General features: G+C 49.8%; 1 long non-coding RNA gene across 1 annotated transcript in view; it reads right to left on the bottom strand.

Moving 5' to 3' along the window:
• LOC138525629 (uncharacterized) overlaps positions 1–14,057 on the bottom strand; it is a 40,950-nt gene extending 26,893 nt beyond the window's left edge. Inside the window, exon 1 of the long non-coding RNA XR_011283394.1 lies at positions 13,638–14,057. This is a non-coding gene — a long non-coding RNA (uncharacterized lncRNA). The remainder of the gene's footprint in view (positions 1–13,637) is intronic.
• Positions 14,058–23,641: the final 9,584 nt, after the last annotated feature.

The raw sequence follows: 23,641 nt of genomic DNA, 5'->3' as shown, positions 1-23,641 counted from the left end.
CATCAAAGAAAGTCATCAAAGGGCTTGCCTTTTTGGCCCGACCATTTGTTTATAAGGGGATTCTGTTGCCTAGGGTTTGTGGAAGGACTAAGAAGACGCTCGGCCTGGAGGTCGCCAGCAAAAAAAACATTGGTGCAAATCGTTTGAAGAACAATGCCTGCAATCGCTCCCGCTCATACGGAACAGATAAGAGACTGTGTGACCAGCTACGGAAACGAACACTCAAATGCGTGGGCCCCGAAAACGTATTGTTTAGTGATAATGTTGATTGGTTTTACAACAGTCATTGCCTTAGGATTCTGGTATCTGGAAGAAGTACATCCGTTTGAAAATGTGTTATCCACTGAAAATGTACCCACTGTTTCGACTCCTTTTGTACATTTGCACACCTTATCCCCTAGAGACTCTCAGCACAGACAGAGTTACCACAACAACACTTTACTACTCATTTATGAACGCTACACATACCATTCTTAATAGGTCCAAATGTTGGGTTTGTTCGCATTTACCGCAACACAGGGATAAAGGGTTGGGTTGGTATATTCATCCTTTGCCTTTGACAACTGCTTGCTATGCTTCTCTTAGAGCACTATTCTTTGGCCGATGGAACGATAGCATCTCAGGGAACTTCGATGGGACGAACTTGAATGATTTTGAAAAACGTGTCCTGACGCCCCTGGGATGCTCACTCTTTGCGAATAGGAGCAAGCCAAATGTTGCTTCTATTAGGCCTTCTGACAGACTGTCTCGTACTTTTCAATCTTTGATCTCTTTCAAGATGGCTCCTATAGGCAATAGGTATGCCACGCCACCTTCTTATACTGTTAACCACAGCCCCGATTCAGTTTCTTTCTGCATACAGAGGAATGGTACTCAGTCAATGGGTGATTTTAAGGGTTGCGCCAACGTTGCGAATTTGACTAGTGAGGACAGACCTTTGTATGTAGGCGAACCTGTCTACTTTGTTTGCGGTAATATAGCATTTCCATGGTTACCCAGGGATTGGCAGGGAACTTGTTATTTAGGGATTCTGTTACCTGGGGTATTCATTGCTAGCACTATAGAAATATCAAAGGCTCGTCCACGACGGGACGAGAATGGCGATACTTCAGCACAAGTTCTGGGCGATGTAGCTAAATCCTTCGTGCCATTTTGGGGGCAAATATTGAACTCAGAAGATATCAGGAGACTAGCGAGAATACTGGAGAGGACCATCAACCGGACCACTGACATACTATATAATATGACGTTAGAACAGAAAGCAATAAGATTAGTTGCACTTTAGAACCGCATGGCATTAGATGTCATCCTGGCTGAACGTGGAGGGGTATGCAAATTAGTGGGGTCCGCTTGCTGTGTTTTCGTGCCAGATTCCTCCCCAACAATCTTTAGGGCGATTCAAAGCTGCATATTCTCAGTTCAGAAGTGCATGTTCCAGAGGGAAACTGGGATCTTAGTGCTTGGTTCTGGGACTTCCTACGATCTTGGGGATGGAAGCTACTTTTGGTCTTGCTGATTATTTTAGGCATTCTGTTGTTTCTTTGCTGCTGTATACAATGTCTTCCTGGTATGTGTTCGATGTTAGGAGGATGTTGTGCACAAGCGATAGGTGCACTAGGGCACAAGGTATACGCCCCAGAGAAAATCTCCAATTAATTTGTGCTGAAAGAAATTTAAGTACCTGACCTCATGGCAATTGATATCTCTGATAGTGATTTAGGATGTATGGACATTGAGACGTGGAGTTACTCGTAAAGTGACTAAAAGTAGTTTAGCGCTTGGCTTAGACCAAAAGGAGGGTTTGTTAAACGGGATATCATATCGTGCCTCCTTTTCTTCATGTATATTGCCCTAAGCCCAGTCGCTCTGCAAAGAAATCTGTGTTGCGAAGTTTTGACCTTAGATCGATTTAGCCGCTATTTTAGGTTCATCCGCCATTTTGATTTCTATCTCAAAGTCACTCTGTGTTCTAAAAGGGTGGACAATGTTCTCCTGCTCGTAACCTTAGCCGCCCTGACCTTCGCATAGGTTAATGTCTAAACTGTCCGTAGGCTAAATGTTTGGGTCGTGTAATGAGACCATGTCCTATGTTTGACCTGTAGATCAAAGGATTACCTGCACCAATAAGTCTGATCCACGGACATACATTGAATACAATGTTGTTTAAATATTAAATGTGAGCACTTGTTGAACTACATTGTATAAGACATGTGCTAAGGCTAAATGTTAAATTCGAAGATACATTGTTGCCATTGTGACTTCTTGTTGTACAACTAGACGTAATCCACATGCATATAGTTGGACTAACTAGAGGTGAACTCGGCATGAACCCTAGAACGAGAATTATTAACCTGCAGAGGGGCTGGACATTACAATTGAAAACTGTATAAAAGATGTGAATATTTAGACGCCCAGTACCTCTCACTTCTCACACCGAAAGGGCTGGTATTTGCTGTGATGTACTGAGGGCCAGATAGCTATCTGATACTTTGTTTCTTTGTAAACTGTACAGTTATAGAATAAAGATCTGTGAATCTTTATAAGCCTGTGTTTGGTGTATTTCCTTTTGGGGTACTGAGCCTCGATATTTCTTTTTGCTTTTACACAGGGAAAGGCAATTCTTTTACGCTGGTGCTATTCACAAATTTCTTTTTACTGCATCTTTGGGTGTTAGCGAGGTCTTTAGCTTTACAGGTCTCCCGAATTCTAGAAGTGTTTCGATTTTGCCCAAGGTCTAGTGGTGCATGATTGTTTTCACCCCTATTTATATGTACATCTTGTGGAACAGCAAGATGGTTATTACAACAAGTATTGCAGAGCCATCCTGCCTAAAGGAAGACTAATACCGCGTCTCATCCCACGGAATCCTCTCATTCGCCTGGGTATTTTCTCCTCCCAGGCGATGCTCCCGCAGAACACCACCCCTAAGGTCAGGATCAGAAAGCGTCTGCCTTTCCCTGGCCACCTGGGAGGAGACTTTAGACAGGGAATTAGTGAGGAATCTGTAGGATTCATTACACAATGTTGTGATGGGAGTCTTTGTTCATTTCTGGACTATCGCACCTTATATTGGATCACTGAATCTTCTGTAAAGTATTATTTTCCTTTCTATCATAGCGGCCAATGATAGGGTAATCCCTACCTATGGACTTTGGACAATGCTTGTGCAGTCAATGTATAACTGCTGAGGCAGCAGATTACGAGGCTCTCAAGCACACTGGGTGAAGGTCAGCCCACTGCCATTTTTGGATTAAGTCAGTCCGTACTGGTTGAGACAATGGAGCCTTATTCCCCAAAGAAAGTAAGTAAGTAAAGAGGTGGTGGCTTGACACCCCTCACCTAAGGAGGTGGACACCAGACATCATCATATCGAGGCCGTTAACCTGGAAGAACATCATGTGATTCGTTGTGAGGAACTGAACATGGTGGAAAGACTCATACAGGAAACAAAGATGTCTATTTTTGTATAAAGAAGTAAGGTAGGTCAAATAAAAGTGGCCTGTTCTGGAGGTCGTTCGACCATAAGGCCAGGTGAGTTGGAGGTGGTATGGCATGATGGGATGCTGTCCGTTTGTTGACTTTGAAGTCTGAAAAAATGGAATCGGATTTCTCCATTCTATACAAGACTGCTTAGTCTTTATTTTTCTTTTACTTTGAAACTCACTTGTCCAAACGTCAGGCCCCAAACCAGTGGAAAGCAAAACCTCCATTACGTCATCTGGGAGGTCCCAATCCTTGTATCTCAGCCTCTCAGAAGCCATACGTGAAGGCTGAGAGTCCTGATATCTGGATGGAGAACCCAACCCTCCTCTCGCAAGAGAAGATCCTCTCTTTGTGGAAGACGAATCGGATGGCAGATGGACATGTCCAGAAGGTCCCAGTACCACGTGCTAATGGCCCAATCCGGGGCTATTAGGATCATGGATTTCCTGAACCTCCTCAACCTCCTTATTACGTGAGGAATGACAGGGACTGGAGGAAACGCGTACAGGACTGGAATTCCCAGTCCACCACGAACGCGTCTCCTAAAGCTCCTCTTGGGGGAAATTCCCTTGAACAGTACAGCTCGCACTTCCGGTTGGCACCGTAGTGAACAGATCCATTGGAGGGGTTCCCCAAAGGGTGAAGATCTCTTGAAGGAATTCCTGAGCTAGTTCCCACTCATGGGAGACTGCGCTTTGCCTGCTCAGAGCATCCACCGTCGTGTTCTTCTCTCCGGCTAGGTGAACGGCCGATAGAGAGATTCATTCTTGTATTGCCCAGAAACAGAGCTGCATTGCCTCTTTGCACAGTGATAGTGACCCTACACCTCCTCTCTTGTTGAGGTAGTACATGGCCACTGTGTTGTCCATCATTATCAGGACATTCTTTCCCCCTACAGATGGCAGGAAAGCCTTCAGTGCTAGGCTGATTGACCTCAGCTCTAAAAGGTTGAGGATGGAGACCAAAGACCACTGATGGTCAAATCGTTGGTATGGGCTCCCCACCCCATGAGTGAGGCATCCGTCACTACTGTCAAGGTTGCCAAAACGGTTCTCCTTTCAAGATGTTTTCCCGACAGGCCCACCACTGAAGGTCCAGCGATACTCTGTTTGGGATTTGTAGGAGATCTGACATCATTTCTGAGAACTGTGACCACTGGGTCCTGAGAGCCCATTGGAGAGAATTTTCATTCTCAGGCGAGCCTGTGGCACCAGACAAATGCAGGATGCCATGAGGCCGAGCAACCTCAGAAAATCAAAGTCCGGTAGATGTTGGGCATTTTGGAATGTTGTCACCATCTGCAGAATGTCTTGAGCCCTCACCTCTGGTGGCAAGGCTTTTCCCAGGGATGCATCCAGGATTGCTCTGATAAATTGGAATCTTTGAGCTAGTATCATGTGGGACTTCTTGAAGTTGAGGGAGAAGCCCAGCCTGTGGAGGCAGTGGCAAGTATAGATGAGATGATCTAGGGCTTGCTCTGGAGAAGTGGCCCTGATCAGCTAATCGTCCAGGTAGAGGTAGACGTGAATCCCCCCTCTCGCGATACTCTCTGCCACAACCGCCATTAGCTTGGTGAAAACCCATGGGGTGGAGGTTAGCCCAAAAGGCAGAACCCGAAACTGAAAGTGAGAGTTGCCAATGGCGATCCTCAGGTACTGTCTGTGCTTGTGATGGATCGGCACTTGAAAGTAAGCATCCTGAAGGTGCAATTATACCATCCAATCCTGAAGCTGGAGGGCCTGAATGATCTGAGAAAGGGTTACCATCTTGGACTTGTCCTTCCTGAGGAACTTGTTCAAGTCTCTTAAGTCCAAGGTGGGTCTCACTCCTCCGTCCTTCTGTGGAATTAGAAAATAACGGGAGTACCAACCCTTGTTCCTCTCCGCTACAGGTACTGGTTCTATAGGACCTTTCTGCAACAGGATTAAAATCTGCTGCATAAGGAGCGGATCCAGAACCTTCAAAGAGTTGTTCCCCGGTGGATGACTGTGAGGTTTTTGCAGAAAAGGTAGGCAGTAATCTAAGGAAACCTTAGGCAACTGTTTCAAAGTAATAGCTTGCCAGTCTGTCAGATGCTGTGACAACCTGCCTCCTACTGCAGTCTTGTGAGTTAAGACTTCAGAGAGGTTTTGGAGCAGCTGACGCAGTGGCTGAAGTTAAGGCAACCCTGCTGTTGCGGTCTTAGTACCTCTACCCCGTCCACCACGGGGGAATCATCTTTGACCTTTTTGAGCTGGCTGTGCTCTGCCCCTTCTGAATGCGGAATAATAGGAAAAGAACTGACCCCTCCAGGGCGTACCTGTGGGGCGGTTTGGAGTTTGCCTTATTGCAGCTCCAAGGGATTTGGCCGCAGCCTTGGAAGTTTGCAGCTTCTCCAAACTCTCATCAGCTTTGTTCCCAAATAGATGTGTGCCGTCAAAGTGCATGTTGAGAAGTCTGGACTGAACATCTGGGGTAAATCCTGACTTCCACAACCACGCAAATCTGCGGATCACTGTGCTAGCCGCCATGCCTCTGCTAATGCTGACAACAGAGTCGAGACCAGTCTGGAGGGATTCGCACATAGCGTCCTTCCCATCCTTAACAATGTTCAGGAAACCGTCTCGTTCCTCCCCTTTGGGGATGTGGTCAGCCGCCATAGCAATACACTCCCAAAGGGGGTAGGTAAATCTTGCCAGCGTGCACGTAGCATTAGCAGATTTTAACGCCACTGGCCGAGAAAACCTTCTTGGCCATGGCATCATATTTTTTATCATCCCTATCCTGTGGAATTGTGGGATAGGCGTTTTGTCTACCTGAAAAAGTAGCTGTCTGTACTACCAGTCTTTCTGGCGTAGGACGTTTTAAAAGGTTCAGAGGGTCAGAAGAAGAAGCTCTGTATTTGGCTGTTAGCCTCCTATTAACTGCCGGGACAACCTCGGGTGTTTCCCAATTGGAAGTTACCCTTCTCTGCAGAGCCCTATGAAATGGGACAATTGGGTCTTCCTGTGCTCCTTTATCCAATATGTCCATTAATTCGTCCTGTTTGAAAACAGGTTTGGGTCTGGACCATCCCATATACTCCATGACTCTTGTCATGAGTTGTCTATATGTCCCCTCGGCATGATCTCCTGGATCTGCCTTACCAAAATCAATTTCAGGGGAAGTGTCGATACCACTCGCCTCATGAAGACAGTGCTGCAAGTTTCTTATACAAGACTCTTCCGATATGAGTTCCGCTGGTACAGAAGGTGTCCCATTTTTGAGACCAAATGGTCTTTCCTCCTCAGATGACCCCTCTGCATCTTCATAAATTGAAGAAAGAGTTTTAAAATACTCTGGGCGAGGTTGTGGTGTATAAATCTTCTTAAAAGAAGAAGGCGCTCTAGACATCACAGTGTCGAAATCATCGATGTTGACGTCGACGGCATCGACAAAACTATCGACAGCTTCAAGTCGTCAATGGTTTCGACATAAACATAAAGGTCTTCGACGATAGTGTCAAAGTAATTTGCATATACGGCATTGAGGAGGTCGACGCTCGAGGTGACGATGGCTTCTCCTTCGATGTTGGCGCCGAGGATGAACACGCGCTTCTCGGCTTGCCGTATGGGGTTCTTTCGGCATCGATGTTGACAATTTTTTGTGTGTCATGGAGGCTTTCTCTCGACTCGAGGGATGAGACCGCTCTCAAGGAGTTTCCACAGCCGGGTTCGAAGACTCACAGCTCTTATGCTTCCCAGGTGTTTTGACTGGGGTATCGCCGATAGGTGTTATCGAGGGGGGCAAGGCCGCGTTCTCGAACACCTTCATCATACTAACTCCGAATTCCTTCCATTGAGCCAGGGTACTATTTTTTGAGGGACAAACAACCCGTTTGGGTGAACTGGATGAGGAAGTGGACAGCGACCTATAGTGCCTCTTTTTGCTATGCCTCGAAGACGAGAAATGATGTGCCCCACTTCGCGAACAGGAATGGGAGCGTTTAGGTTTTTTATGACGATGAGACGAAGGCCTCAACTCGTCAGACGATTTAGAGGGGGTAATAGATTTTTGAGGCTTACCTCACCAACTTCCCTCTGCGCTCCCTCAAGGCCTTGGCCATCATCAACATGCATTTGTCACACTCCGAGCACAGATGTTCTGACCCTAGCCACCACAGGCAGATCTTGTGCGGGTCCATCAAGGACATTTTAGCACTGCAGTCCCGTCACTTTTTAAATCCAGACCGAGGAGTAGACAGAGCTGATGAAGAAGCCATCTCGTCGAAAACTCCATGAAATGTTCTCAGAAACCCGAAGAAAATCGAAGTATCTCACGGAAACAAGCGTTACGTTACTAAAGCTGTGAAGCGTGGAAAAACGGAACTGAGCAACGGGCGCTGTGCACGCTACTTATACCTGTGGTTTTTAAAAATAATTAAATGACCAAGATATCCTCATCCAGAATCCTGAAAGAAGCTGATTCAGGTCTCGTGGTCGTTCCCAGCTATAAATGTTGTCCTGTATGAGATGGATGTTGTCCTTTTACAGGAAACCTGGTCACGGGATGAAATTAATGTGGATGGGTTTGTTTCATATCTGGAGCAGGCTGAGAGTAACACGCAGGGGTGGAACTACAGTGGTCTGTGTGTTCTGGTCAAATCACACTGGGAGAGTGAGCAGGTAGTGTTGAAGAATGCCGTCCCTTTTATACTCCTGGTTATGGTTAGGGTCCACAGACCAGGCCTGGCTGACTTATAATAGTCCCCACAAACAGCAGGGCAATAAGTGTCTGGGAGTACTCGCCCTAGTTTTGGAGGAGATGATCCCTCGGTCAACCGCAGAAAACATGTGCCTGGTGCCTGTGGGGGTTTGGGGGGGATTTCAATGCAAAATTGGGGAGGGGCCTGGTAATTTGTTATATGAGGACACAGAAGATGTGGTGGTGGGGATACCCTCACCCATTATGATGGATCACAGGCTCTGTGCGGAGGGGCATCGCCTGTGGAACTATCTATATGAGTGGGGACTGCGCACAGTAAATGGCCCATTTAGTGCAGACATCCCAGGTAGGGTAACCTTCTCATCATCAGTGGGAAGCTCCACAATTGATTATTTGTGAGTCCCTGTCAAGTTTTGGAACCATCTAGTGGGGTTTGGTGTGGTGGACAACATCTGTAGTGACCACTTTCCCATTAAGCTAGACATCCGACTGGCACCTAGAGTTGCTCCGTCTACTCCAGTGTACTCTCTGGTGGTATCTGTGAATGCCTAGGGACGAACACTCAAATGGAAACACGATTTGCAGGAGGATCCATTGAAAAGGATAATTTAGTCCAGTCCACATGAACTGGAGAAGCTGTTGTCAGGGACCCTCGACCATGCAAACACCTCAGTAGAATTTGGTTCATTACTGTCCAAGCTGTCCTCTGTGTTTTCCAGTGCTCCGGGTAAGCGCACAGGCTCGGCGAGGGTGGGCTGGTTTGATTCGGAGTGCACTAAAGCTAAGTCGAACCTTCTTTCCATTTTGAGCCACCCAATCTTTCCATTTTGAGCCACCCAGGGAGCTCAAGAATTGCCATTGTTAGTGCCAGGTAGCGCTATAAGAGGGCTCTGGCCACTAGGAAAAGGACTATTGGGGTGGAAGCATGGAATGCCTGGGTCAGTGTTTCTAGGGACAATGACTCCAAGCTCTTCCGGGAGATTGCACAGCGTGGTCCCCCGTATAAATACAATCTAGATGTCCCGGTCAGTAATGTGCCTGACAAGGCTTGGCTGGAGCATTTCTCCTCCCTATATAGTGCCTGTAGGGGGGAAGAGCACTGTGGGCCTGTCACTGTGGGCAATATAAGGAGTCTGGCTATTGGTGTCAACAAGACTAGTATTGTTTTTTCGGTGGATGAGATCAAATTAGCCATAGGTTGCAGACGCTGTAATCAAGCCTCGGGCCCAGATAATGTCCCTATTGGTCTACAGCCATCATCCAGCCAATTTACAAAATGGGACCCAGGGCTTCTCCTGCCTCATACCGACCTATATCGCTTTTAGACTCTAAAATCTTGGCTCTTCTAAACTCCTTTCCTGATGTACTTAGGATAGGTGGTCGGTCTCTCCTGGTTCTTGTATACACAGATAACTCTGTCTTGATGACGCGCACCCCAAGAGCTCTGCAGTCCCTTATGTCTGATTATGCTGTCTTCATGGACAGGTTAGACCTAGTGGTGAATACAGCAAAGTCGGCTGTAATGGTCTGTTGGTAGGGAAGGCACGTGGTTAATTTTAGGGCCATGCACTGTAAGAGCAGTGTGATCCCCAGGGTCGATCATTTCGACTACCTGGGGGTCAGATTTCCCGCCAGCTTTTGTGCCACTGCAATATATAAAAACAGGCTCTGGGTGGGGTTACTAGGGCAATGACCATATGCAAAGCCAGACCAATGGATCTATTGCTCAAACTGTACAAAGGCCAGGCGGCTTTGGTGGAGAGATTTGGTATGGAGCTGTGGGGCTATGCGAATGTTGACGCTGTTCAAATGGTGGATAATAATGTTTCTAAGAAACTGTTGGGCCTGCCTTCGTGGACTTCAAATTTCGGAGTATACATGGAATTGGGTTGCAGGCCAATCGGGAATGTAGATTCCTTGCAGCCTGTCCTGCACTGGCTTAGGCTCTGGGCCAATGAAAGAGCTGCTCTCACCCATTAACTGATCACCTCTATGATTGCCAAAGATCCTGGTGGTAAGATCCCATGGCTGAGCACTGTTAAGAAACAGCTGAGGGTTATTCATATCACACATCTGTGTCTGCCACAGAGTGTGCTTTCCGGTGGTGTGATAAATCCGTGGTCTGCCCGTTTCTACGAGCATGTGAGCTCTAACAGAGAAAGTACCTAAGACCATCGTGTCCCCGGGTGTGGGCAGAAGTCCCTTCAGACCGTGCACTCATAACTAGGGTGTGGTTTAACTGCGCCTCACTAAGGGCGGTGGTGGCGGCTTGGTCTAAGGGGGGATACTAATCGGTCCTGCCCTTTGTGTGATGTACCATAGAAGGACCTTGCACACTTGGTATTTTTTTGCCCTGCATATGCGAAAGTGAGAGGCTCCGCCCTAGGGCCCATAAGGCTAAAAATGGGATGTGTGCAACACTGGCCCGCTGTAATATAGTTACTGTGGGCGGACTCAGCTCGTGCGGGCTGGTCCCGGCTCACATGCTACCTACCTGAGGACATGCATGCTGAGAAGTATGACATGATAAGCACATTTGAATGTTTATCCCAGTGCTATGCTGTGGGTTGTCTCTGGGTTTTCTGAGAGTTCTTATGGAAATGGTTCGTAATGTAACGTATTTGTACTGTATTCTGCATTTTGTACTGTTTTTATGGAATGTAATTTGCATCTCTAAAATAAACATAATGTTGATGATAAATGTTCCACATGTGGAGGAAGAGGGGTCTCTGTATTGGGCACCAGCCTCTGGAACTCGTCTCACCTAAAAGTAGGCCAGAACTCAGACACTGGGATTCATGTATTCAGCAGCCAATGTGCGGTGATTGCTTCTACTCTATGGGGATGCACAGCGCCAAGAGGCGACTCACACCGCAGGGAGTGCTATATAAATGTGCCCGCTCCTTCCCTCGCTCCCAATAATGTAATAAACTAACTTCAGTAGACTCATTACATAATAATGTGTTTGTTTATTCAGGTGTGTGTTGAGCGTCATTGCTCCAGAGAGCTGATATTTCTACAGGGTAGTGCACGTCATCACACTCATACACAAACGCTACATCCCTAAAACCTACCTAGCTTGTTGTGTCCAATCAAATCAAGCAGGTGGCATTTGGGAGACAGGGCATATTATCAAATCTGAGGCCATCGTGTCAAGTGAGGACAATTCCCTCAGCAATGGGGGGGGCAAGCAGTCCTGTTTTTGGCAATTATTGTGGTTCTCATCCTAGAGAATCGTGTTTCTTCCTTTACACTGTGAGCCCTGAAGAGCCTACATTGCAAAAGTGAGAACACCCCTCCCCCACCCAAGCCCTGACCAGCACAGAGCCCCCGGCATCATAGCACTGTGCTGTCCCAGTTTAGCATGGCGCATGCGCGAGCCTCGGGTGGGCCCGCGCATGCGCAGTTGAATAAACGGCGTCCGTGCGGGCAGTTGCCCACGGGACGCGTAACAGGCAGCCTCGCGTCCTGCGCCTCTCTGTGTGAGTGCGTGTGTGCATGGAGCGGAGTGAGAAGCCGCCGGGAACTGTCCACGTGGATTTTGGCTCGACTGGTCGTGGCATGTATTTCCTGGTGGCAGTGGATCAATGGTCTAGGTACCCGGAGGTGGATGTGGTGGAGTCGACGGCGACTGAGTTTACCACGAGAGCCCTGGACAAGATGTTCGCGACACATGGCTTTCCGGAGATACTTTGCTCTGTTAATGGACCGCCATTTACCGGCAGCCAGTTTGCCCAATATCTCCGGGAAAGGGGGATACATCACCGTAAGGTATCCCCGCTATGGCCCCGTGCCAACGGAGAGGCCGAAATGCTGATGCGTATTTTAATCAAAGTACTCAGGATTTCCGCCAATGGGGGTGACGACCTTCCGAAGAAGCTCGTGGAATTTTTGCAAGAGTACCGGAACACGCCCCACCAGTCCACAGGGGGTTGCCCCTGCGGAGACGCTGTTTGGGCGCTGCCCTCGGGGAATGATACCGGAAATTGAGGGGAGGAGTCCAGGTGTCATAGACAATGAGAAGGTTCGAGAAGAGCGCGCCACGCGCAATCAGAAGGAAAGCGAGAGACGAGGTCTGCAAGACAAGGAAGTGTGCGTGGGGGACACCGTGCTCGTTCGGAACAGACACCCTGTGGGCAAGCTATCTTTACCATATGAACCCCGCCCGTGGAAAGTCACCCATGTGAAAGGGACCATGGTGACGGCGGCCTGTGAAAGCGGCACGGTCACCCGCAGCAGATCCTTTTTCAAAAAAGTGGACACGGCAACAGAGACCGTGGGTCAGGAGGATGGGGCTAGCCAGGAGGCAGTCCCCGAGGGTCCGACTGATGATCCCACTAGTGCCGTCGCCCCTCCTGGGGACAGGGCCCCTGGAACACCAACGGTCACTGCAAGGTATCCCATGCGCAGTGGCCGGAGACTGCCTGCTCATCTCAAGGACTATGTCCTGGACTCAGGAGACTGAGCCGAGATCGCAATGGACCGTCAACAGTGACGGGTGGGATCCCGTTCATTTTTTACCAGTTATGTTTGGTGCTACACCATAATGTTATGCTGTTTTGTTGTTAAAAAAAGAAGGGATGTGATGTCAGAGTTTAGCATGGCGCATGCGTGAGCCTCAGTTGGGCCCACGCATGCGCAGTTGAATAAACGGCGTCCGTGCGGGCAGTTGCCGCCGGGACGCGTAACAGGCAGCCTCGCGCCCTGCGCCTCTCTGTGCGAGTGCGTGTGTGCATGCATGAGTGTGGGCCGCCCGAGGCACGGGTGGCCACATAACAAGCACCAAGATATATATTAAACACGCTGCTGGCATGTGACACCCTGTGATAAGGCACTATAATAATATATATGTGAATGCAATATACCCCCCTCCTTATGCCTGTAGCTACCCCAGCCCCCTCCCCATGTCCCATTACTATTCTCCTCCCTTTCTTGGGATTTGAGGCAAGGAACTTTTCCCCCTGAGATCGCCTCGAGTTGTGGAGTTAATTCCTCCTCCACACTCCGGATGGGGGCCTGGAGGGCGAAATACAGTTCCCAGTATTTCAACCTGTGGCGTGTAAGCTTTACAAGAAGGACACACTCATAACCTAGTGATTGTCGCAACATCCACTCGCCACACAGCATCCTGCACAGTCTATCACATATCACACCGTACACAACACAATCCATCACACAGCACAATCCTGCCCATCACACAGCACACCCTGCACAGTCCATCACACAGCGTAATCTTGAATAGCACACCATGCACAGCCCATCACACAGCACACTCCTGCAGAGTATCACACAGCACACCCAGCACAGGCCATAACATGGCGTAATCCTGCATAACACACCATGCACAGCCCATCACACAGCACACTCCTGCAGAGTACCACACAACACACCCAGCACATGCCATCACACAACGCAATCCTGCATAGCACACCCTGCACAGCCCATCACACACTGCACAGCCCATCACTCACCTGATCAGAAGCTGCGGGGCCTTTCTGCTCTCGGCTGGGATTTCCTGCAGCTGAAGGGTGAGTTTAGACACACGCTGCTGCAGCCAGGAACTATCAGCGGCCTGAGAGAGAGGCATTAATGTCCAATGTACTGCACAAGTCCAGAGCCTGAGACACTGCTCCCCAGAACCCCATTATCTAATCTAATGCACAAGCCCAGAGTCTGAGGCACTGCCCCCCCTGGACATGCTCAGAAGCAGCATCACATCCCCAGAGCCCCAACGTTTACCCTAATGCAGAAGCCCAGAGCCTGAGACACTGCTCCCAGGAAATGCTCAGAGGCAGCTCCACCTCCTCAGAGCCCTGTTATTTAATCTAATGCACAATCCCAGAGCATGAGACACAACTCCCCACGACACGCTCAGCTGTGTGGTGGCTGCCCCTTAAAGGGCGTACACAAGCGGTGAAGTGACGCAACACGTCAGCGTGTGCTTTAAATAAAGGGGGTGTTACACGGCCGCGGCAGAGCGACTGTGGAGCCCGGACTATACGCACGACTCTGTGTGTGTGCTTCAGGACAGGGGGAGCTCACGGGGCCTTAGAGAGGCCATGCCACACGCAACAGTGGCGACGAGGCGAGGAAACCAGCACGGATCAGGGCGCAGGCGGTGAGGAAGCGGATCATTTTTTTTTTATTCTCATGCCGCGGAGCCGGTGGTGACCACGTGAGTCCGGCCACCATCTTGCGCACGTGGTGGCGAGGGTCGCGGCTCCTACCAGGAGTGCTTGTGCGCCCCCACGTGAAATATTTGGATTCCTTGCATAGGGGACAGCACTGTGCTAAATATTCTTCGATTTGAAGTGTTTGTGACATTTCTGATGCATCTAGTGTGAGGTGAGGAGCTGGGGGAGGCCTACCATCCTTTGTTCTTTGTCCCCTGGGCCCACCCCACTCAATTTTTGGAACCATTATATATGGACTAGTAGGTGCTTCTTTGTTATTCCTGGCTGTTTGGACATTGGTGGAGGGGGGCTACTGTGATTAGTTCCCTAGGGTATTATAGTGCCAAGTGGCTCTAAGCCCACATTTTTGGACATTTGGAGACGGTGGAGGCAGATCATCAGAAGTAGCTGCAAGGGGGGTGTCTGGCCAACATCATCACACTCAACATCTGAACGCAGCTTTGCCTGGAGCAGCACGTCAGTGAGTTGTGGCCCCAGTACTCTAGTGGGGTGCCTGTGCACTCGCTACCATGGATGGCCATGATGCTGCAGCGCCCAGTGGCGCTCAAGTACCAATACCACCTGGCACAGTCTCTGCATATGTGCCGAGACAGCAGGGGGCACTCACACCAGTGCCTGAGTTTGATATCTTGGGAGCCCCATCCAGCCTGGGACCAAGATGGAGACTATGGATTGACAGGCTTGACATGTACTTCCGGGCCACTGGGGAGACGGATGAAGACAGCAAGGTGGCTATGCTCCTCTACTCAGCAGGACCGGCGGTACATGAGGTTTTTCAGTCCCTGACACCTGCAAATGTGATGTGTGCGGCAGCTAAACACGTGCTGTGTGAGCATTTCATACCGCTTGCCAAAGCAGATTATGAGCGTTTTGTGATGTGCAATGCCAGGCAAAAGGACGATGAGTCCCTGGACAATTTCTATGGGCGGCCGCACCGTATGTCCATGTCGTGTTCCTGGGATAATCCTGATACAATGATTAGGAACCAGCTCATACAGGGATGTTCGTTTGGCAAACTGCACAGGCAGGTGCTGCGAGAGCCAGGACTCACGCTGGTTCGCATATTGGAACTCGGACGCTGCCAGGAGGTGTCGGAGGTGCATGCATCAAGGATAGATGCAGCTGTGCCTCCAGAGAAAGTGGACAATGTGTGTGCTTTGGGCCGCGGTCAAGGTGGTAGGGGAGCCAGACGTCCAAGCGGAGGCCAGTGGGACAGGGGTGCAAGGGCCCTTGATTCATGTACAAAGTGTGGGTATGACCTCCCACACCCCGGTGAATGCCCGGCACAGGGGAAGGCCTGTGGACGTTGTGAGACGCTTGACCACTATGCCCGCATGTGCAGGGCTCCGGTGGCAGTGGTGATACCAAGGGGGCTGGTGCGGGCAGGGTTCTTTAGGCCACATCGCCCGCTCAATGTCTCCCAGATAGATCAGGGGGAGGACGGTGCCCCTCATGAGGAGGATGACAAAGAAGAGGAGGAGAACATCTTTTTCATCTTGAGTGTCAGTGCGCTGCGTGCCACCAACAGGAGACAGCCATGGTGTATGGTGAGAGTGAATGAATCAACAGTGCCGGTGGACACAAAGGCGTTTGTTAATGTTATGGTGAGGATGCACTACGACGCCAAGGTGGTGCCGCCCAAATTACAAAAGCCGAGGGCTCGCATCTTTCCCTTTGATGGCAAACAAACGATCCCGCTGGCTGCGCCGTTTTTAGCCAACGTAGAGCACGGAGGGTCATCCATCAAAGCCCGGTTCTACGTAACAACCGTCAGCAGCAACACCCTCCTCAGTTGTGCAGCAGCTGAGGCACTCGGCGTCGTGAGTTTTGCATACTCAGTGTATGTGGAGGACGTGCAGGAGCTGCTGGCAAAATACAGGCAGCTATTCGAAGGAATTGGCCGCATGGCAGGAGACCCGGTGAGGCTGCATATTGACGAGTCGATACAACCCATTGCGCTGAAACCCCACCAAGTCCCATTTCATCTGCGGAATCTCATTGATGAAGAGCTGGACAGTCTGGTGGAGTTAGACATAATCGAGAAAGTTGATGGTCCAACCCCCTGGGTCTCTCCCATTGTCATTGCCAGCAAGCTCAAACAACCTGACTCTGTACGGATTTGTGTGGACAACAAGGCGACTAAGTGCAAAAGACATATCACCTCCATGATTGATGACATCATTGCAGAACTGCAGGGGGCATGCTTCTTCACAAAACTGGATCTTCGGGCTGCTACCATCAAGTGGTGTTACATATGGATTCTCGGTACATAACTACATTCACTGTGCACCGAGGCCTCTATAGGTACAAACGCCTGAGTTTTGGTGTATCATTTGCAGCTGAGGTGTTTCGGAATATTATCCGTGGGCCCCTGGCTGACTTGGATGGCGTCCTAAATATTAGTGACGACATCCTGGTGTTTGCAAGAATGGAGGCAGGGCACCTGGACAGACTGGTGAAGACCTTGGAACGGCTGCAGGTACTCAGAAGACCACTAATGCACAATCCCAGAGCAGGCGACACGCTCAGAGGCAGCACCACACCCCCAGAGCGCCATTAGTTAATCTAATGCACAATCCCAGAGCAGGCGACACGCTCAGAAGCAGCACCACGCCCCCAGAGCGCCATCAGTTAATCTAATGCACAATCCCAGAGCAGGCAACACGCTCAGAGGCAGCAACACACCACCAGAGCGCCATCAGTTAATCTAATGCACAATCCCAGAGCAGGCGACACGCTCAGAGGCAGCACCACACCCCCAGAGCGCTATTAGACCAAAAGGTCGAACAAAGGATCCCTGACCTGGGTTAAGATTATAGAGAAAGACATGGCAATAAAAACATACCGGAGTAAAGTTAATATTAAAATAAACCAGCGGTATGTTAGAGGCTGTCAGTAAAAGTGGTAGCCTCGAACAATGGGAAAATCCCATAGGGAAATATTTGCGGTCGAATATTTATGGCAGTAACCACTGCCACCAGCCAGAAACTTTTGAGAGAAGGACTGTACGGTACCTCCTCGAAAATGAACGTTAGGGAAAAACTGTTAACCCTTCCCAGTACTTCCATAGTAAGATGGGTTGAACTGATTTAGTTCATAAGAATTGACTAGTAAAGTCAATGGGGACTTTACATGTCCTGGGAGACAGTAGTCAGTCCCAGCGTATGGAGTCCGTTTGGGGGTCGCTACAATACCCCTGTGGTACGGCACGGAGGGTGCTGTGTACCACACTTGTTAAAAAGATGATTCCTATGAGGGTGAGAAAACCCCATAGACCAGAAGCACATAATATAGCCTAAAACACACACTAGCAATCTGTCTAAGAGTGGGAAAAAAGGGTCTCACTCTTAGCAGGAGAAAAACATAAAACCTTCAAATCCAGCAAAGCTGCTGGGGGACTCTATAGGTAAGGGGAATTAGCCTTAGAAGAGAATTCTTCCTAACACTCGCCCCCCCGCCCCCCAGACTAAGGGACAGGAGGATTTAATCCACTCCTGGATGAGTCTCTTACCTCTAGTCGGTTAAAAACATCCTAGAGAGACCATCAGCATTTTGGTGGTGACATCCTAACCGTTGCTCAATGGTAAAATCAAACCCTTGCAGGCAGATTGACCATCTTAATAGTTTTGGGTTTTCCCCTTTCATTTGCATCAACCATCTCAAGGGTTGGTGGTCAGTCTGAATGGTGAAAGTAGAACCATACACGTATGGCCTAAACTTCTTCAGAGACCACACAATGGCAAAACATTCTCTCTCAATAGTTGCCCACCTTGCCTCAGGTTCCTTCAGTTTCCTACTGATGAAGCAAATGGGGTGCTCCCTACCTTTCTCATCCAGTTGACTAAGGACTGCACCTATACATGTATTGGAAGCATCTGTTTGCACAATGAAGGGTTGGTGATAGTCAGGAGCTCCAGGATATCACAGGAAATCAGTTGGTCCCCTGATTATTCCTTAGGCTCCCCCCAGTTGCATCTGATGTGGTAATGGAGTTGGTGGAGGTGGATAGGATGGATTATGAATGTGTGAAACTAGCTTTGATAGCTAGATTTGGGAAGACCCCTTCCCAGTACCTTAAGAGGTTTAGGACCCTCAAAAAGCATGATAGTACCCCTTGGGCTACTTGGGTGAATGAGTGTTTGAAAAACTTAGAGGAATGGATTAAGGGTTACAGAGTGAACACTTATGAAGGAATGAGAAATCTTGTAATGTTGTAGTCTATCTATGATGCCTGCTCTATTGAGCTCAGACAGCACTTGTCTGATTCAAAAGAACTAGATTCTAAGAAGCTGGCTAAGGCTGCTGACTCGTGGGTTGCCAACGGGGCTACTCACAAGGATTCAGGGGTCACTCAGAAAAAGGATGAGGGAAAGCAGCCAAAGAAAGACAACAAAGAGAATTCAAATAATTCCAATTCCAAAGAGGGCCACAAAAAAATTCTAAGGGCAAGCCACAAGGGCAAGCGAATCAGGCTAGTGTACCTTCTGGTCCCAGACCAGAAGGAGGTCAGAGCAAGCCACCATTCATAAAGATATTTGGAAAATGTTATGTTTGTGGCTCAACTGACCATGTGAAAGGGGATCCCAGATGTAAGGGTAAACCTTCAGGGATCCACACGGTCTACTTAGCCTTCACTCCAGATGAGGAAGTACCAATGACCAGTGGAAACTTTCAACTACTTGCTGAAGACCCCATCCGAGTCTCAGATAGTGTCTCTTTAGTGTCCTTGGGGTTGTGGGAACTGTACAGGATTCTGCCTAACAATCAGGTGCATCAGATGCTAAACCCCAGTCAGGGGCATCTGAGGGCATCAGAGGTTTCTGGGACGCCATATATCAAAAAGGTATAAGAACCCCTCGAGCGGAAATCATAAAAGCTGCCACCTAAATCTAGCAAGGCCTACTCCCCGACGCCATTGCTGAAATCCTCACACCAAATGTGTGGGGGCCAGGTTCCGCTGGTTCTGGCCTGTGTGGGGGCTGTTTCGTCTGATGTTTGGGTGACCCGGATTGTCTGATAGGGGTACAAGATTGAGTTTGCCGCTCATCTCCTGTGCCCTACTCTGGCAATTGCAGACTGGTCCATGGATCTGAAGAGACTGAATGTGTTTGTGTAGACTCTGAACTTCAAGATGGAGAGTCTGCAGCGGATTATCCCATTTATTGAGATGTTTAACTTTCTGGCATCTCTGGATCTCAAGGATGCGTACTTTCATGTGCCCATTCAAAGGTCTCATAAAAAATATCTGAGGTTTATGTTCATGGGGAGGCCCTTCCATTTCCGGGCTCCTGCTTTCAGCCTCAAGACTGCTCCCAGGGACTTCGGGAAGGTGTTTGGTCCAGTTGTGGCTCTCTTTCAAGCCAGGGGTGGGGTACAGGTATTTCCTTGATGCGCACAGTGCGCTCAGACTTTCACTTTCATGTAATTTACATGCACTGTACTGGCTGTAGTCGGGGGACTGCATGCTCATTTCTATTCTCCTGGCGTATAACCCAATCTTGGGTTTTTCACTTTCTTTCAGCCAGCTACTGCCTAGTGCCTCGTTGTTGGTGCCTTCAAGATGGCCACACGCCTTGCCATCGAGTGTCTTGCCGTAGGCCATCCCTCACTCCCTGCTCCCATTGGCTGCCATTGACCTTAATGGCCAATCGCTGCCACCGGGAGGCGGGGCCCGGTGGCCCAAACAACTAAGGCCCACGATGAAGGCCCCTGTCTTCTTCCTGTCTGCTACCGTAACGCTGCCCGATTTCCTGCCCCCCCTCCCACCCCTATGTATCCCATGTACTGCACTGACCTCTCCCCCTTTCCCCCTCACTTCTCCTCCTTCCCCTTCCCATGCACTTGTGCGATCTGAATGACACCTGACCTAGTAGGATCGTTGTCTGTCTTCCCTCTGTTCCCCCTCCCTTGCCTCCTCGCGCCTTGAAACACTTGTGTATAGGCGCGTTATAAATGCCATATCATGTCATATCGTCCCCCGTGATGTCTGTGTGCCCCCCTCCCACCCGTCTGGTCCCCCGTGAGGTCTGTGTGCCCCATCCCACTCCTCTGGTCCCCCGTGATGTCCGTATACCCCCCACCCCTCTGGTTACTTGTGATGACCTTGTGCCCCTCCCACCCCTCTGGTCCCCTGTGATGTCCGTGTGAACCCCTCCACCCCTCTGGTCCCCTGTGATGTCTGTGTGAACCCCTCCACCCGTCTGGTCCCCTGTGGTGTCTGTGTGCCCCCCTCCCACCCGCTGGTCCCTGGTGATGTCAGTGTGCCCATCTCCCACTTCCTGGTCCCCAGTGATGTCTATGTGCCCCCCTCCCACCCCTATGGTCCCCCGTGATGTCTGTGTGCCCCCCTCCCACCCCTCTGGTCCCCTGTGATGCCCGTGTTCCCGCCTCCCACCCCTCTGGTCCCCTGTGATGTCTGTGTGCCCCCCTCCGACCCCTCTGGTCCCCTGTGATGTCCGTGTGCCCCCCACCCCACTGGTTACTTGAGATGTCCTTGTGCCCCCCTGCCACCCCTCTTGTCCCCGTGATGTTTGTGTGCTCCCCCACCCCTCTGGTTACTTGTGATGCCTGTCATGCCCCCCCTTCTCGCATGCATGTCCTACCTGCTTTTGCCTGATCTATTCTCTCCTGCTTTCCCCTTCCGCCTTAGCTCTCTCTTCCACCCCCCACCCCCACACCTAACCACTGAAGGAGTTGTCTTGATTCATTATGGCTTTCACCATCACCGTCCTGTTGCCAATGCTTGGATTTGACTTGGGCCTCATCACAAGTTAGCCGGTCCGGATTTAACGGTGCCGGTAAAACCGTATCAGCAACGTTTTTTGGACCGGCTAACTATGAGTTCTGTGGCCGTGTGGCGTCACACCCGCCAGGTCTGACCTGGCGGGTGTAACGCCACTGGCCGCAGACGGACGCAGAAACACCGGCACTATTATGGCATGTTACCAGTGTTTCCACGGTCCCCATTTCGCCACAGGACTCCACAGGAATGGGGAGTAACGGAATGCTGGCGTCGGATTTACCGGACCACCGGGGTTGTAATGACGCCGGTAAATCCCCATGAGTCCAGCGGCAGCCTGCCGGTTTTACCGGCACGGCTGCTGCCGGACTCGTAATGAGGCCCGACTCTTGGTGCTTCACCTTCTCAATTCTCATGCTGGACCTCCCCTGCATCTCGTATTCATAGGGGCCTTGAATCATGCTATGCCCATCGTCATCTTGAATTCTTGCTCACATTTCCTGTTCTCTGCAACAATATGTGTTACTACTGACTTCTGCAACTGTATTCGCTCTCCCCTCTGCTTCCCTACTCGTTTTCACTGTTTTATTCTTTGTTCTCTCCACCTCTCCCTTTTCCCTTCTCCCTCTGTACTCCCGCCCTCCCTTTACTTTTTTCTATGCACTTACTCTATCAGAATTGTCCTGGGACCTAGTATGATAGCAACAATTGTTTGTGTGCTCCCCCTTCACTTACTTGTTTCCCCCCACATCTAGCACTATCGGAAATGTCATCCGGCCTAGTACGATAGTCGCTTGTTTTGTTCCTCTCCATCCTTTCTCCTCCCCTTCTCCCTCACCTCCTGTAAATCTCTGGCTCTACCAGAAATGTTTGTCAGGCCTAGTACGGTAGTCGCCTGTCCGTTCTCATTTCCTTCCCACTCCCTCCCTTCCTTATCTGTGTCTTAGCTCTTGCACTATCTGAAATGTCGTCAGGCCTAGTACGGTAGTCGCCTGTCCGTTCTTATTTCCTTCCCACTGCCTCCCTTCCTTATCTGTGTCTTAGCTCTTGCACTATCTGAAATGTCGTCAGGCCGAGTACGATAGTTAATTTCACATTCTTATTGTTCATGGCCTGTATGAATGTCATTGTATGTTCCCTTGTTCCCTCCCTTGCCTTGAAGCGCTTTGAAACACATTGTGTATTGGCGCTATATAAATAAACTATCATATCATATCATATCCTTACCCGGGTGATTGGCTGCTCTAGGCTTCCTCCAGGAATCTGTTGGTGGACCATGTGGGCATCATGTGCAGGGTGCTACAGGATCTGGGATTCCTGCTCCACCTGGAGAGGTCTCACTTTGAGCCATCTCAGGTTATCAGTACAATGGGGCCTGTTTTTGGACAGCATGGGGTGTGTCTTGCTGCCATTGGATCGGCCAGGGAGCCTGCTGAATCTTTTGGGGTGCCTGCTGACCAGGGATTGGGTTACGGCCCAGGAAGTGCTCCGGGTGCAGGCTCATATGGTGGCGTGTGCGTTTGTGGTTCATGGGTGAGGCTTCATATCGGCCAATGGTGTCTCACCTGCACTGCTGCTGGAAGACGGACTCCTACGCTTATGAATCATGGATCCACATTTTCCCAGAGGTAAGGTTTCAGCTTCAGTGGTGGATATTCATGGACAATCTTCTGCTGGGATTTCTACTGGTTCAACCATTGCCAAACATAATTAATACTGACTTGAGTGTTCTCGGATGGGGAACAGTTTTGAGGACCAAGATGTCTCAGGGGCAATGGTTGGCCATGCAGGCTCTCACTCATCCAATTGGAGGGAGCAGGTGGCAATATTCCAGTCTCTTCAAACATTTTCAAGAGACATCTGGCGATCAGCAGTTCTGATGCGGACAGACAATACGTTGGCTTTGGCGTATGTGAACTGCCAAGGAGGAACTAGGTTCCATCAGCAGATGTTGCTGGTGCTTAGGTTTGGCTGTTGTGTAGAGCTCAAACTGCTGTCCCTGTGGGCGATTCAAATCGAGGGGGTGGACCACGTCCAAGCAACAGTCTGTGCAGGATGTGACGGATTGTGTTTCACCAGATCTGCAGGAGATTCAGAGTGCCAGTGCTGGATTTGTTTTCCACCCCTCAGGCAGCTAAGTTGCCCCAGTTCTGTTCCAGGTTCCCTTCTGTGGAGGTTTGGGGAGTGGATGCCATGGTGGTGTACTGGCTGGAGGGAATTCTCTATGTCTTTCCACTGATACCTCTGCTTACCAAGGTACTGATCAAGATCCTGGACTCTGTCAGGGGTGATTATGGTGGTTCCTGTGTGGCCGAGAAGCTCCTGGTATCCTCTTCTGCTTAACCTGTCTGCCCCCCCCCCCAGTGATTCCTGCCCTCTTCCCTCTCAGTAAGGTTCGGAGGTCTCCAGCCTCTGAAATGCCATGTTGGGGGTGTGGGGCAGTGGTTGCGTAGGTCGGTTTGACTCTGCAACTTGCTCTGACGATATAAAAGTCTTGGAGGCTTTCGACCATGAAGGTGTATGATGAGCATTGGAGGAACTT

Source organism: Ambystoma mexicanum, chromosome 7p (genome assembly GCF_040938575.1).
Source record: "Ambystoma mexicanum isolate Mex_15411 chromosome 7p, UKY_AmexF1_1, whole genome shotgun sequence".
NCBI classification, from domain to species: domain Eukaryota; kingdom Metazoa; phylum Chordata; class Amphibia; order Caudata; family Ambystomatidae; genus Ambystoma; species Ambystoma mexicanum.
Note: the sequence above shows the minus strand (reverse complement) of the source record. Positions and strands in the feature narration are given on the sequence as shown.